This window comes from Armigeres subalbatus, chromosome 3, assembly GCF_024139115.2.
Source record: "Armigeres subalbatus isolate Guangzhou_Male chromosome 3, GZ_Asu_2, whole genome shotgun sequence".
Classification (NCBI taxonomy): Eukaryota; Metazoa; Arthropoda; class Insecta; order Diptera; family Culicidae; genus Armigeres; species Armigeres subalbatus.
Genome location: NC_085141.1, coordinates 132,593,875 through 132,610,543, shown reverse-complemented (window position 1 = coordinate 132,610,543; position 16,669 = coordinate 132,593,875). Strand labels below are relative to the sequence as shown.

At 44.1% G+C, this 16,669-nt stretch overlaps 1 protein-coding gene across 1 annotated transcript in view; it reads right to left on the bottom strand.

The window, feature by feature from the left end:
* The window catches only part of LOC134219463 (nuclear receptor subfamily 2 group E member 1-like), a 68,437-nt gene that overhangs the window by 539 nt on the left and 51,229 nt on the right, over nt 1-16,669 (bottom strand). The window lies entirely within an intron of this gene.

The following is a 16,669-nucleotide window of genomic DNA, read 5'->3' as shown; positions in this document are numbered from 1 at the left end:
CTGTTAAAATTCGTAAATACTAATCAGCAGATTGAATTTTATTATTAAATAAAAATTCATCCACCTAGCGGTGATAATGCCTTTCTTGTACATTATAAAATGTATCAAAAATAACATCATAAAAGACAGGATCACCGTCTTTGGCCAGAGGTCGCACAGACTGAAAACTTGACTGCTAGCACTACACAAAAGACGGGACGTTTACACAACCCCCAGTAGACCAGTGGAGAATGCAAATGCGCATAGATGACTGCCGCTAACTGCACGACTACGAAGCCCACAAAGAAAGGTATAAAAAGCACTTAAGGTGGATAGATCCCATTATTTCTAACAATTTACATGTGTTTACGTTCATTTCTATGCATATCCGATGCGTTTGGTATTGTAAATAACAGAGTATGTTATGGTTGAAGTATTGTGCGTATTGATTTTTGTTATTACTCCCTTGGTTAATTTGCCTCTATCCTCTCCTCAAGCTGAGGATAAAAGGCAGTTTCTTCAACTATAGCATCATCAACGTGCACTACCCACACGAAGGGAGACCCGACGACGAGAAAGAAGCGATCTACGCACAGCTGGAGCTGGATACGATGGATGCCCACTGCGGGACGTCAAAATCGTCATCGGCGACATGAACGCACAGGTAGGAAGGGAGGAAATGTATAGACCGGTCATCGGACCGGATAGCCTGCACACCGTATCGAATGACAACGGCCAACGATGCATAAAATTCGCAGCCTCACGCGGAATGGTAGTCCGAAGCACCTTCTTTCCTCGCAAATATATCCACAAGGCCACATGGAGATCACCTAACCAAGAAACGGAAAACCAAATCGATCACGTTCTAATCGACGGTAAATTCTTCTCCGATATCATTAACGGTCGCACTTACCGCAGTGCGAATATTGAATCCGACCACTACCTCGTTGCAGTATGCCTGCGCTCAAAACTCTCGACGGTGTACAACACGCGACGAAGTCGGACGCCGCGGCTTAACATTGGGTGGCTACTAGACGGTAGACTAACCCAAGGATACGCGCAGCAGCTGGAAGTGGCCCTCCCAACGGAAGAGCAGCTAGGCGCAACGTATCTTGAACAGAGATGCATCTGAATACGAGAACGCGTGTTCACGTTCAAAACGTTCAGAGAAAACGAAGAGAAGAATGCAGCATGGGCGAGACTGCTGCAACGCCGCACGAGGGAACGAAGCATGGTATAAACGGGCGAGTGTAAGGGCATAAACGAGAACCTTCTTACGAACGAGCGTGAGGTGATCCAAAGGTAGCGGCAGCACTACGAAGAACACCTGAATGGCGATGTGGCAGACGAAAATGACGGATTTTATGGGCGAACGCTCCACCACGGACCAGGTGTTCGCCATTTGCCAAGTACTGCAGAAATGCCACGAATACAACGTGCCCACACATCATCTATTCATCGACTCCAAAGCCACATATGATACAATAGATCGGATTTCCGGATAAACTGACACGGTTGATCAAAGCGACGATGGATCGGGTTATGTGCGTAGTTCGAGTTTCAGCGGCATTCTCGAGTCCCTTCGAAACGCGCAGAGGGTTACGGCAAGGTGATGGTCTTTCGTGTCTGCTATTCAACATCGCTTTGGAAGGGGTAGTACGAAGAACAGGGATTAACACGAGTGGTACGATTTTCACGAAGTCCGTCCAGTTATTTGTTTTCGCCGACGACATTGATATCATTGCACGTAACTTTGAGAGGATGGAGGAAGCCTACATCAGACTGAAAAGCGAAGCTAAACGGATTGGACTAGTCATCAACTCGTCGAAGACGAAGTACATAATAGGAAGAGGCTCAAGAGAGGACAGAGTAAGCCACCCACCACAAGTTTCTATCGGTGGTGACGAAATCGAGGTGGTTGAAGAATTCGTTTACTTGGGCACGCTGGTGACCGCCGATAACGATACCAGCAGAGAAATTCGGAGACGCATAGTGGCTAAAATCGTACGTACTTTGGACTCCACAAGACGCTCCGATCGAATAGAGTCCGTTCGTTCTAGGATGGTTGGGTACAAAGTAATAAATTTTCACATTTGTTGATTATCAAGTTGCTATGGCTGAACTAGTCGCTAGGGTCGCGACTGGTGGTAATCATTGACTACTATGGTCGTGGCTAACATTCCTCCCTTCTTATTTCCAGAACAGGTACGGCTCGAATCATCCGGCATCCGGATCACTCTCTGTGGCCGGACCGATGGTGGTTCTTGAACGGGATCTATAGGTGGCTGGTTATCTTCTTCATGCTCCGGTTCTGGTTGGTCGGTCTGGGTGCGACCGCGTTCGGGAACATCATCGAGTTGACTGGAACCTGCTTCGACTTCTTGGTTGGAAACCGCTGGCACTACTTGCACCTCGGTTCGTGGCTGGACCTGGGATCGGACGTTGGAGGTTGATGGAACAGGAAGTGGTTCCTGCTCGGCTTGACCTTGTTGAGCGGGCTGTACTGCTGGTCTTCTTCTTTTTCTTCTTCTTCATTGGCATTACATCCCCACACTGGGACATTGCCGCCCCGCAGCTTAGTGTTCATCATTAAGCACTTCCACAGTTATTAACTGCGAGGTTTCTAAGCCAAGGTACCGTTTTTGCATCTGTATATCATGAGGCTAACACGATGATACTTTTATGCCCAGGGAAGTTGAGGCAATTTCCAATCCGAAAATTGTCTAGACCGGCACCGGGAATCGAACCCAGCCACCCTCAGCATGGTCTTGCTTTGTAGCCGCGCATCTTACCGCACGTCTAAGGAGGACCTGCTGCTGGTCCAGGAGATTGAATTCCAAACATGTCCACCAGGATACCCAGTGGTGTGGAATCTGCTACGCCGGTTGTTGCTTCACTGGAACGATGTTTGAGCTGGTTGGAGTGCGATCTGATGAGCTTCTTCCGTCCATGCCAATCGTCCAGTCTCAAGTAACATTTCAAGTTTTATTCCGCTTTACGCGCCCGCAAAATAATATAGTTTTGGGCAATAAATTTAAAATTATTATAACATCAATAACGTAAATCTTCACTAAATTTATTGATATTACACTCAAATATGTTTGTTTTTTTTTATAGATTTTACCAAAAACGTGTAATTTGCGGCGAAAACACCGTCTAATCATAAATTCCTGTGATAAATTTCACTGACTTGAAGATGGTTCTCCATTTCCAATATGGCCATCATAGATTTCGATTAGAAAAATGTTGCTCTTAATGAATACCGTTATAAACCCTTTGCAATGTAAATATTCTTATTGAGGTTATTCATTTGACCACATTATGACCAAAAATTATGGCTTTGATCAAGCTTTGAAAATTGGACTTATTACGCTCTTCGTTACAACCATAGAGTTGCTTACAAGACCAATCGGCATTTGACGTTTGAAGCTTTTCGTGCAGATTTATTAGAGGTTTATTGATAGCAATAAGATCGCCAATAAATCTGAGCAACTAGCCATGGTGACTGCTGTCACAAATCCGCTATAAGAATTAAATAAATCCAACAAGCATGAACATTGTTACTTGGGGTAGCACGTTGTGGTTGACCCGTCCGATGACCTCGATGATTACGCCGGATGCCCACTGCCACTAGGTGTTGCTGCGGTAGACCTTGGCGTAGAACATGTCGCCTTTTCGGAAGCCACGAGGAGTTGCGCCATGCTTCCGGTTGAACTGTTCGTCTTGGCGTTGATTGAGCACCACTGGCTTCGGTTGTTGGTGATGCAGGAGATCGAGAACCGTCTTGATGTTTCGACCAAGCATCAGCTGCGAAGGAGTTCTGCCATTCAGAACACGACTGGGAGTAGTTCGGTAGACCTGAAGGAACGTCTGGAGCGATTCCGAGATACTTCCCCCCCCGTTGATTTTGCGCAACGACCTCTTGAAGGTGTCCACAAATCTCTCCGCCTGGCCATTGGACTGTGGGTGATACGGCGATGTCCGGAAATGTTGAATGGCCGTTCTTCCTGCACAAAACCGCGAGCTGTTCCGACGTGAACTGCGTTTCATTGTCGGAGACTTTGACGTTGGGAACGGCAAAACGGGCAAACAGCTCGTCGAGGAACTCGGTCACTGCTGATGTTGCCGGGGATCGAACGATGCGAATTTCCGGCCACTTGGTGAAGGCGTCCACCACTATGAGGAAGGGCAGACCGTTGATTGGGCCGGCGAAGTCGATGTGGATACGCTCCCAGGGAGATTGAGCGAGTGGCCACGACTGTAGCGGAACCTTAGACGGTGTCTTCGAATGTGTGACACAGCTTTCACATCTCTTCACAAAATCAGCAATGTGGTCATCGATCCTCGGCCAGTACACGTGAGTACGTGCGATAGCTTTCATCCGCTCCATTCCCGGATGTCCTCGGTGGAGTTGCTTGAGAATCCGCTGCCGAAAACTGTCCTGAATCACGAAACGGTTGGACATCATGACGCACCCCTTCACTACCGATAGAGCGTCTCGATGAGCGAAGAAAGGGCGAACTTCAGGGTTAGTGATGTCATCGATTTTGGAGGGCCATCCACGCTGGTTGTACTGGATCACTTGTTGGAGAACCGGTCACTGGAGTGTAGCGCCGCGTCTTCCAGTTGAACAGTGGTGGAAATCTGCGAATCTTACTCACAAAACAAGAAGTAGGCAATGCAAAAGACTCGCGAACATTTGTTTTGCCTTTTTCTTGCCTACCTACTACTCGCAGAGAAAACAAAAAAACGAACCCCGAAAAATGTTCGTGAAGCTTCGCGAGTCATTCGGGTTAATTTGCTAAAAGTCATAAAACAACCTCGGAACTTATTTCTCACTGATGTTCGAGCAAGAACACAATTGTTTATTGTTATTGTGTTTATGCCCAGTTAAATCTATCCATTGTATTCGAAGTAATCACAAAAACTCGCGACCGTGTTTTTACTCCCGAACAAAATACAGCCCGGCTTTTTGTTTTTGCTCTGCCCATACTCGCGAACAAAGCAAGCGACAGAAAAATGCAGGCAGTAGGTTCGCGCGAGTATGGCATTTTTGATAGACCCAATTACACTCTTTTCTTACTCGTGAAGCGAGTATTTCCACCACTGCAGTTGAATCGATGCGATGATGAAGTCTTCCTCTGGTTTGACGTAACCGTTGATGAGGCGGGACAGTACGTCGGCATATCCAAACTGCGTGGTGGACACATACTCGATGTTGAAGTTGTAGCACAGAAGCGTCAGGGCCCAACGCCTTGTGAACCGGAATACCCTTCTTCTGTCCGAATATCCGCAGGAGTGGCTGATGATCCGTCTGGAGGGTGAACTTGCGTCCGAGCAGCATCCGATGGAATTTCGTTACGGCAAACACCAGTGCAAGACCTTCCTTCTCGATCTGTCCGTAATTTGCCTCCGCGGGGGTGAGTGCAACAGCTTTGAGTGAGCCATAGGGGAACCTGTGTAGAAGGCAGGCACCGATTCCGGACTGCGAGGCGTCGGCAGCAACTATGATGTCTAGTGATGGATCGTAGTGTGTCAGAAGCAAATCCGACTGGAGAACTTCCTTGAATCGCCTGAACGATTTCTGGCACTCGCTGTTCCAAACGAATTTGGCATCCTTCTTCAGCAGCGCGTCGAGTGGGCGCCGCAGTTGGTGCATCTCCGGGACAAACTTTGCGTAGAAATTCACCGCACCAAGGAACGAGCGTAGAGTTGTAACATCTTTGGGCGGTGGCATCTTGACAATGGCTTCCACCTTGGACGGGTCTGGACGGAGACCGTTCTCGTCTACGATGTGCGCTAAATACTTTGCCTCCGGCTGCAGAATGTTGCACTTTTCTTCCCTCAGAACGAAACCGTAGGTTTGACGGCGTTGAAACAGTACGTTGAGCATCTTGTGGTGCTCCTCTTCGGTTTTGCTGGCCACGAAGATATCGTCCAGAAACGTGTCCACTCCTTCGAGATCGGCAACCATGCTGTTCATCAACTGCTGGAAGGCCCCGGGAGCGGATTTTACTCCTGGTGCGAGCCGGTTGAAGCGGAAGAGACCTCGATGCGTGTTGATTCTGAGCAGCTGCTTCGAGTCGTCGTCAACTTCCACTTGAAGATAGGTGTCACTCAGGTCGATGACGCTGAAATGCCGGCACCCATTGAGCTTGGTAAAGATGTCATCAGGGATCGGTAGCGGGTAATGGTTGGGCTCCAGGGCAGCGTTCAGTCCAGTTGAGTAATCGGCACAGATTCGTACTTTTCCTCCGGGCTTCTTCACTACGACGATCGGAGCCACCCACTGCGAGCAATCGACAGGCGTGATGATGCCCAGCGATTGAAGTCGGTCCAGCTCCGCATCGATTTTCTCCATGGACGTGAAAGGAACTGGGCGCTTCGGCTTGAAAACGGGTTTGGCATCGGGCTTGAGATAGAGTCGGACCTTCATCTTCTTGCAGTGTCCGAGGCCGTTCTTGAACACTGCTTTGTACACTTGGATTTGATTGACTTGACCATCGGCAACGTGGACTTGGTTGCAGATTACAGATAGCGTGGTGTCCCACAGCTTGAACAGCTTGATCCAGTCCAGACCGATCAGGTTGATGCTGTTGTTGGTCACGTAGAAAGTTGCGGTTTTGGTGACACCTCCGATTGGGTATCAGAGTTCACCAAGTAGATGAAAAGCGTCACCCGACGCAGTCCGGGCAGTCCGTGTTGTGGGAGTCAGCGTTGGCGAGCCCAGGTTCTTCTTCCACTGCTTCTTCGAAACGATGGTGATGTCGGACGCGGTGTCCAACTGCAGAGTGACTTGAGACCCGTTGATATCCACCGTCTAGAAGTGCAGCTGACCTGGTTGATGGAGAAAATTCCGTTCACGTGCTTCTTCTTCTTGAGTGCCGCCTTCGATGTGTAGCTGCCACAATACCCTTCTTTGTGGCCGGTTTGCTTGCAGTCCCGACAAACGTGCTTCGTGTAGGTGCAGTCCCGGACGTAGTGCATTCCGCCACACTGCCAGCAGGGTGTTTTTGGACCTTCGGACTTCGTCTTCTTCTTCTCTTTGGAACTCGGTGTCATCGGTGGAAGCTTGTTCTGCTTGACTGCGCAGATTGTACTCACCGTTTTTTTGTGTTCCACCATGGCCGTGTCGTGCTTGAGGTTTTGCAGACGTTGGCACTCCGTGATGAGTGATTCCAGAGTGCATTCATCCGCCGCGTTAGCCTCGGTTGACCGTCCCAGCGTACGTTAGAAAGTCGTCCGCGTCGTGCTTCGTTAGCTGGAAGCACTGGTACCGCTTGCTGAACGGGGAAATTCGGACGCTGAAAAGCTCTGTCAGCTTCTTCATCGTCTCATCGAACGAGTACTCACGGGAGTGCTTTGGGAGCACGAAGTTGATGTACTTGTCGTGCACAGTCACGCTGAGGCTTCTCAACAGCAACCGCACTTTCGCCGCATCGTCCAACTTCGCTCCGTCCTTGAGGAAAGTGTCTTCGTACTTCCGGTACCACCGGTAGAAAACGAGCCCGTTGTCGGGATCGTAGACGAACTGCCGGATGTTGGAGGCCAGAGATTCGATGATGAACTCCGGGCTGCCCGCCGACCGATTGGATACATTTTCTTGATTGCCGAAACGATCTATCATCTCCATCAGCCGGGTGTTTTGCTCCGCCATCGCTTGATTCTGCCGCAGGATTTGCTGGTAGATTACTTGAAAGTCGACGGATCCAGGCATCTTGAGAACTGCAGCTCTTCCTCCAAAGCGTTGAATTCTTGAAAAAATTCCTCGTCGCCAAAATGCTGTACTTTAAATACGACTTTATTCTAGGATGGTTGGGTACAAAGTAATAAATTTTCACATTTGTTGATTATCAAGTTACTATGGCTGAACTAGTCGCTAGGGTCGCGACTGGTGGTAATCATTGACTACTATGTTCGTGGCTAACAACAACGATCCGACGGGCAGAAGGCGAGGTGCGCTTCGGGCAAGGTGCATCGATCGGGTGGAAGATGACTTGCGGACCCTCTGTAGACTGCGACTGGCGACGTGTAGCCATGGACCGAGCCGAATGGAGAAGACTCTTATATACCGCACAGGCTACTTCGGCCTTAGTCTGAATAAATAATAATAAATAAATAATTGCTGAATATGCATCATAATTGGACTCTTACTCAATAAGTCAACCTCTGTCAAACTACAGTTTGTTTGACTGTACAAGAATTTTATTCCAACCATTGTTCAACCAGTCATAGCCATCGCACACTGGGAAAAATATGTAAAAATAATGTCAAAACGATAAAATAAAATCCATCCCCAAAACTATTTATGAATTTATGAAAATTAAATCAATTTTTATTCGGCCTTCCTCAGAATCTCTTAACAACCGCTTATTGCGATATGGTTGTGATATTCCACACATCAACGATACAACAATTTTACGACGCTATAAAAAAAAGTTTGTCCGGCTTTTGGTAAATATAGACAACTTCATAACTACACGCAGACACTACAAATGAATCATTTGTTTGAGTAACTGCATATATCCATTTCACACAATTTCGAGAAAACAACAAAAAACTGTTTTTGAACAAAATGGCACCAAATCTGTCGATTTCTTCGATACAGATCAATAGTTTTTAGCAAGAGTCAACACCCGAATATTTTTATGTTGGTTTTTAAAACACGTTGAAATTAGTGCATTGATAAGTTGATTTTCTCTATAGTTTTGAATTCCAGCAACAAAAATATTGAAGTGAACAACAAAAAGCAACAAAAATATTGACATGAAAAAAATGTGTTATGACTTTGTCTGATTTTTACCACTGGGGCAAGTAAAAATTTCCTGTCAGTGAATGCATTTCTCATTGTTTTTTTTTCAAACACATAATTTCTATTGAGCGTAAATGAGCAAATAATACAAATTCAAACTCATTCAAAGGCTTTTGCATGTCATTAAAGTAATGCTAAATCAAGAATCTAAAGTGAAAATCATGTCAGCATATTGAGTACTCGATGTTTGATAAATAATTCGTAAAAACGCGGTATTTATGGAGCTTAAATACAAAATCGCTGCTATTGCAGCAGTTAGTATATCAATAACTTATTTATTTAGTCGAAATTGAGAAAATTTATCTATTTGTTATTGCGATTCTTTCACTTGAAATTCTAAATGGATTATTCATGAAGCACAACTCTGATGATTCCAAGTTTGATGAATGTTACAAGAAAATTTTCATTAAAAGCAACGTTATCACCTAGATTCATTATCTTACTACAAAGTGCTATAAACCTAAAACGGAAAGTAATGTTAGACACAAATGGAAAAGAAATGTTACATTTCAAATAGTTCAAAAACTAGAAAATTGAAAATCATTTAATAAAGGCACTCCAGATGCCTTTACTTTCAAAAAGCATCACAACAGATTATACCGTGAAGTACCCTAATTTCGCGCACTTAAGATCTGACAAAGTTAAAACTTTCATTGAAAAACATGTAGTGGCCATTTGGGAACATTTGCTACTGCATCACGTAGTAGAAGGATTCTAGGTTCTCAAAAAAATGTTACTTGCAAACTATTGAAAAAAATAGCGTTATGAATTTGAGACCGTTTTATGCAGGAGTCCATAGTCATGTAAGAAACAGTTGGGTAAGTGGGTGAAGGAAATCTCATAGTTCATGTCATAATTGAGGTACAATTAAAGTTGAATATAATATTGAAATTGATTATATTTATGACATAACAAACCATCTATTCAATCTTTATACGCCTGCAAACAAGATTTATAAAATAATTTCAGGATAAAAAATAATTGAAAAACCAAAAAATCCCTATCGTGATGTGCCCTAATTTCGCACGCGCCCTAACTTCGCGCATTATAAAATAATTTATTATTTCAATTTTTAGGTACCAGTCAAAATTGAAAAATCTGGAGGATTATAAAATATCATTGATGTTGAATGTATTTCACGAAAGAATTTGAAAAACAAACTTGGTTTAGTACATTTATTTTATTTTTTTATTTTATTTTATTGATGTATAAGGGGGCCATGGGGCCAGGTCGCCGATGTGAATTTGAAGTTCACATCGTCCATGATACACCAGGGAATAAAGGATTAGGCTTCGCAACATCTTTACCCATGGGGGTTTTAAGTTTCGCTGGACACACTGATAGTATATCACCGCCTAAGGAGCATGGGTAGGTAGGGGATAGTTTTATGACGGATATTTATGCGGAGAGTTATTGAATATGATTATGTGTTTTACCTTTGATTCCGATGGTTTATAAGACAAACATTTATTGAACCAACCTGTTTCCTCCATATAGCGTGTAAGCCAACATATAGATAAAAATAAAAGAAAGAAAGAAAATATTAAATTAACCATAAATTTTAAGAGTAGGTCGGGTTATGTACCATCAAAAATTAAATTTCATGTTCTTTTTATCAACTATAATCTATTTTCTTTTTCATTAATTAGATTCAACATTCCAGAGGTTAGTCATTATCGAATCCTTGGAAAGTTCCTGGTTCCTCGTCGCTGAAGCCTTCGAACTCCGAATCTCGAATATCGTCATCACTGTCGGTTTGTAGGAAGTCGTCATCATCGTCATAGTCTGATTCAACAATTTCCTGGTATAGTTGTTTGGTGACTTGCTTGAATTTCGCTCTGTCGTTGGCGATACCCTTCCAATATTCCAGAGAATATCCGCTTCTTTCCACGTCTTGTCTAGCGCTTGTTTTCCAGGTAAAGCACGGTCTACCAACTTTCTTTTTCCCTGGAATCCTGTAGTTGAGCGCTTTTTTCATAATACCATTTCGATCATTCCGGAATACATGTCCCATGAGATTCAATCGGGCGATTCTGATTTTGTTATTGATTGTACGGCCTCCTAATTCTCGTACTGCCAGAAATTGAGAGTTGGATTCCTCTTCATTGCCTAGATTGTCATCATCTCGTTGGTTGGAATTATCGGAACATCCGTTATTTGCTGGATCATCTACATATATCGCTCAGTGACTTGAGGGCAGTAAGCATGGTATTTTCCATCCGTCGTAGTGAATTCCGATTTCGCTTCAGAAGTGTAGCAGCCTCCATGCTATACGTAACTACGGGTGTTATTAATGAATGGTACAGCTTTTTTGTAGTACTCCATTTTAGTGTATGCTCCCTTAGGAAATTGCTTAGACAATAAAATGCTTTATATGCCTTCTTGATGCGGTCGGACGTGGTTTCTTTTCTCGAAAGACTGCTCGTGATGTACGCACCCAAGTGACGGATTTTCGTAGTTACCGTCAGCGAATACTTTCCAAATTGCTGCAAACGATCCTTGCTCCGGTTGTCCACCACCTGTGGAATCCGATACAGCACTTTTGATTTTGCTTGGTTGATTTCCAATCCAATTGAGAAAAGGAGAGGTTCTAGTAACGCGATGATTTTTCATCAGCATAAGCAAGGATAAATGGTAAGACGATTGTGCTGATTTCATTGATGTTTAGTTCTGGTAAAAATTCCTTCAATGTTGATAATACATGATGCAGCATCAAGATAAACAGTATCGGACTGATCGGGCATCCTTGTTTGATACCTCGATTCTTATGAATATCTGGAGTACGGTTGCCGAACCACTGTATTGATGTTTTCTCATTCACGCAGGCTTTCAGTATACGGTTGATTAATGCGTGTGGTATATTCATTGACTTCAAGATTAGTGGCAACTTAGAAGTGTCAATTTTATCGAATGCTTGACCAATGAAACTAGAATTGTTGGTTTACCTTTTCTCCATCTCTCATCTAGGATTCTACGTAGCACAAAGATTTGGTCGCATGCACTGCGTTTCTGTTGGAAGGCCATTTGGTATTGCGGTAATGCAGGGAGTTGCTTTTCAAGTCTATCCAGTAATACTTTTGCATACACTTTATACACGACTGAGCATAATGTGATGCATCGATAATCATTGACGGATTGTGCATTATGGATCTTCGGAATAGGAATTTGTAATGTGTTCATCCATTCCGAAGGGACGTTATTTGTTCTGAAAATAGTTACAATAAGATCCACCAGAATATCCATCATATTTTCAGATCCGTTTTTAAGCAGCTCGCTGACTATCCCATCCAGTCCGGGTGCGGAATTATTTTTCATGTTCGCAAGGATCGTCGCTATTTCCATTCTAGTCGGTTCAGGTCCGACAGAGCGGTTGTCTGACTCTTGTACCAGTTCCGCATCCTTTCCCCATGATTGTTCTCTTATCTTCATTTCCCATTCTCTAATGTGTATAAACTTTCGTTGTCCTTGGTTCGATTTTCTCCTATGCCCTTTGATAAATCGGAATGTTTTGATCATCTTGTCCAATCCATTGTCGTTCGATGTCTCTTCGATAAATTTTTGCACTTTTTCCTCGAAGTGTTGTTCGAATGCGATCCTCTTTTCTCTTCTGGCTCTGGAGCATTCCTTTTTCAAGTCTGCGTTGGACCTATCCCTAAGAAGTTTTTGATGCCATTCTACATAGTTCCTCGATGCATGTTCTCTTCTAGGTGTCATTGGTGATGTTGGTTTCGGTAACGTTGAATTCGCAGCTTTCATTATGGCATTCGACAGAACGTTCCATTTAACATTCGTGTCCACTGAATTTATAGGGTTACAGTGAACTATGTTATCGTGCAATGCTCGTTGATATTTTTCCCGTGTTTCTTCGTTATTTCTTAGTCCTTCCAAATCAAGTTTCAGACGCTTTGTGGAGTTTAAGCTGACATTATGATTTATATTAGCCGACCTGTCGTTGGTTGGATTGCTGACTTTTAATATTCCAATTATCATTTTATGGTCACTTAGTCTATCCGGATGGATAATTGCCTTTACCTCTGGATGCTTGAAACTTTTCATGACGCTCATGAGAATGTGATCTATTTGTGATTCACTTCTCCTGTTAAACCAGGTGGCACGCACTGATGGTGACTTTGAGAATGTGAGGTAGTTCTTCAGTCTTAGGCAATGTATTAGATTTTTTAGCTCAAGACCGTTGGTATTGCAATGTTGGTGCAATAGGTTTGGTCCAATGCGTTTCTTATCGTCATCGGTCAAACTTTGAATCCCAATATGAGCGTTGAAGTCTCCAAGAATGGTTATTTTATTTTGCATGTCCGGAGGTAGGTTCAGTGTGTACTGGATCAGGGCAGCGAATTCTCCATTATTTTCGTTGGTTATTGGTCTTACGTATGTTGCGATAAATAGTATGGAGTGTCCCAATACCTGACACAAATAAGATGATGAGTTAGAAGATATTTTCCGAAACATATTAGGCACGTGTATTTCTTTATGAACAATGATGGCCGTTCCTCCCCCTTCCCGTTGTCTTGTTGTATCGTCATTGTTTACGTTGTACCAAATATAGTTATTAGTTCTCATGATACAGCTCGGCATCCGTGTTTCCTGAATCGCTGCAACTTGAATACGTTGTTTCATCAAAGCCTCATCTACTTCACACCTCTTTTCGTTTGCTGTGCAGCCTCTAACGTTCCAGCTGGCAAATCTGAATTCTTCCTTATCAATGATTACGTTACTATTACCCGTAACTTCAGTAGTATTGCTGCGAATACTGATTTGCGAGGCGTCCACCGTAGGATTCATCTGCCATGCCTCGACAGAACTTATAGGGGCGTTGAATGCGCGATTTGCCACGTTCGACGCCTCAGGTAGGTTGTTCATATTAATCCTTTGTATTACGCTGTCGTAGTGGTTACGTTGGTTACTGTTCCTGGTGTGTGCCGAAAGCCTATAGGCGATTTTTATGACTCCATTAATGGTAGCATCTTGATTGAACTGCAGTATATTTCCGCCTTCACAGTAAACATCGACTCGTTTCATGAACACCTCGGATGCCGCTACAATTGTTTCCGCACCTCCCCATTCGGATGTTGTTTCAAGGCTATGTAAAAAGCTTTGAATTTTTTCCTCTTCTGTACGTCCTTTCATGGATGCGCCCGGCTCATTGATAGTTGTCATTAATATGTCATTAAATGATCGAAGGTTGCACCTTATATGCCGGACTATTTGGCGTCGTGTTTCCCAAACTTTTCGGTAGTGTTCATCACTCCGAACGTCCGTATGATACAATTGGTTGACGATGGCAGAGAACAAGCAGTGTCCATCTCCTGCTACAATTTTCACCAGCACCGCGCCACCATCATATCGCATTATTTCCATTTTGTCTTAATTCCGTGAATATTGGCACTATTGAAACACTAGAAATCACTTTTCAAATATGTATGTTCTTCAACTTGCATTGGAATAGTGTCCGTACTGATATTCGCCTCGTTTTGAATACGATGTGTATGCTAAAAGTTATGTCGATACGTAGAATAGGTTAGGGATATATTTTAAATAGCAGATATATTGTTCATTACACTATCAATAATCTTAATGCTAGGTAATATGTGAAATGGTTTTCGGATGGCCTCGGAATAAACCGGAATAAAACACGAAATTACGGAAGAAACTAAAACACGCGATCTTGTTATTACAAGGTTATCTGTTATAATTAATACAAAAGAACATAACATAAAATGAACTGTCAACTGGTGAGAATGATAATAGCACCTACACTATTGGTGATGTAGATGGGGACGGCTTGCTATAGGGGTTGCCTCCTAACACCCCTGCTCAACCGCTGCAGTTAGCCAGCCCAATGCTAGCACAGTGCTTCCGAAAAACCGCCACAGGTAGACTCTTGGTCATCATGTCGGCTTGCTGTCAGTCAGAGGAACATACTTCAAGGTAAATTTTCTTCAGTCGTACTAGATCCCGCACATAATGGAACTTGATGTCTACATGCTTCAATCTCCCATAATCTTTCGAATCTTCGACAATCCGCATTGTCGATTGATTGTCTTCGTGAAATACTACAGGCTTCTCAGGATCGTATCCCAGATCTTGCATTATTCGCATAAGCCACTGCTCGTGACAAACAGCCACGCACAGCGCAGTTAATTCCGCCTCAGTTGATGAGAGCGATACGGTTTGTTGCTTTCGTGCAATCCACGCCACAGTACATCCAAAATTTTGAACACGCCGCCGCTTACAGAGCGCCTGTCCATAACGTTATTTCCCCAGTCTGCATCTGAAAACACCTCCATTGTTACCGCATCGGAACTCCGCCGAAACACAAGACCGATGTCTAACGTTCCCTTAATGTAGCGCAGAATTCGTTTTAAATAGGCCCAGTGGTAGTCCGTGGGACAGCTCTGATATTGGCTGAGATAGTTAACAGATGCTGCCAAATCAGGACGAGTTGTCAAAGCAGCGTAGGTTAAACACCCTATCAACTCTCTATAGGGTTGGTTCGTCCGATTGATCTCTTCTCCACGCGATAGCTTCAATCGATTTTCCATGGGAGTTGAAATGGGCTTGCAGTCTTCCATGTCGAAACGCCGCAGTAAACCTTCGAGATATTGCTTTTGGCTGATACACATCACTCCCTTATGCTGATCACGGTCAACGCGCATGCCAAGGAAGCATTTCACTTCTCCAGCATCAGTCATCTCGAACTCACTAGCCAAACAATGCTTCACCGTCTCGACAAGCTTCAACGAAGTACCAGCGATGATGATATCGTCCACATAAATAACCATAATCACTGTCCCTTTATTGGTCTTCCACGTGTACAGGCACTGATCATTCATGCTCCTCGTGAACTTCAGCCGTTTTTCCACAAACGAATGGAACCGCTCGTTCCAAGCTCGCGATGCCTGCTTCAGCCCATACAAGCATTTCTCCAGACGGCACACAAGATTTTTCCCAGCTTCAAAACCTTCTGGCTGAACCATGAAGATTTCTTCTGAAAGCCCTCCATTCAAGAAGGCGGTCTTCACGTCCATTTGATGGATGATCATCTCTTCATGATTTGCAACCGCCAAGACGGTGCGAAGTGTGTCTAGTTTCGCGACCGGTGAATAAGTTTCACTGTAGTCGAAACCTCTTCGTTGACTAAAACCGCGCGCAACTAAACGAGCCTTATACCGATCCAGCTGTCCATTTATCCCACGTTTGATCCGGAACACCCATTTGCTTGTGATGGCGGTACGACCTTCAGGCAACTCCGTCAAAGACCAAGTTTTATTTTTTTTCAACGAAACTATCTCGTCCTCTACTGCTTCCTTCCATTTTAACCAATCTTTTCGCTTTCGAGCCTCTGTCAAGGAATTCGGTACGTTATCAACGTACCCTGTTGCATTTAGAGCATATGCTGCATATTCAACCTCATAGTCCTTGTGCCACTCAGGGGCACTTCGTACACGCTGCGAACGCTGCTGTGATTGCTGCTCAACTTGTGGCTCATCACCAGAATCCTCGCCCGGAGAACCGAGGTCGTCATGCGGCTCAATTTCGCTATCTTGCATAAAACTTCCAAACTCTTCTTCAGATTCTTCGGAAGAAACTTGCTCATCACTATCAGGAGAATCGTCAATAACAGCTAACTCATTCTTCGAAGTCGGATACAGAAACATATCCGAATTGCTTATCTGCTGATTCTTCAGTGTCGGGACACGAGACTCGTCAAACACAACGTCACGCACATGCACAATCTTCTGCGATTTTTCATCCCACACACGATAGCCATTGGGAGCGTAACCTACGAAAATTCCCTTCCACGCCTTCGCATCCATTTTCTTTCGATGCTCCTTTGGAACATGCACGAAAGCATTACAT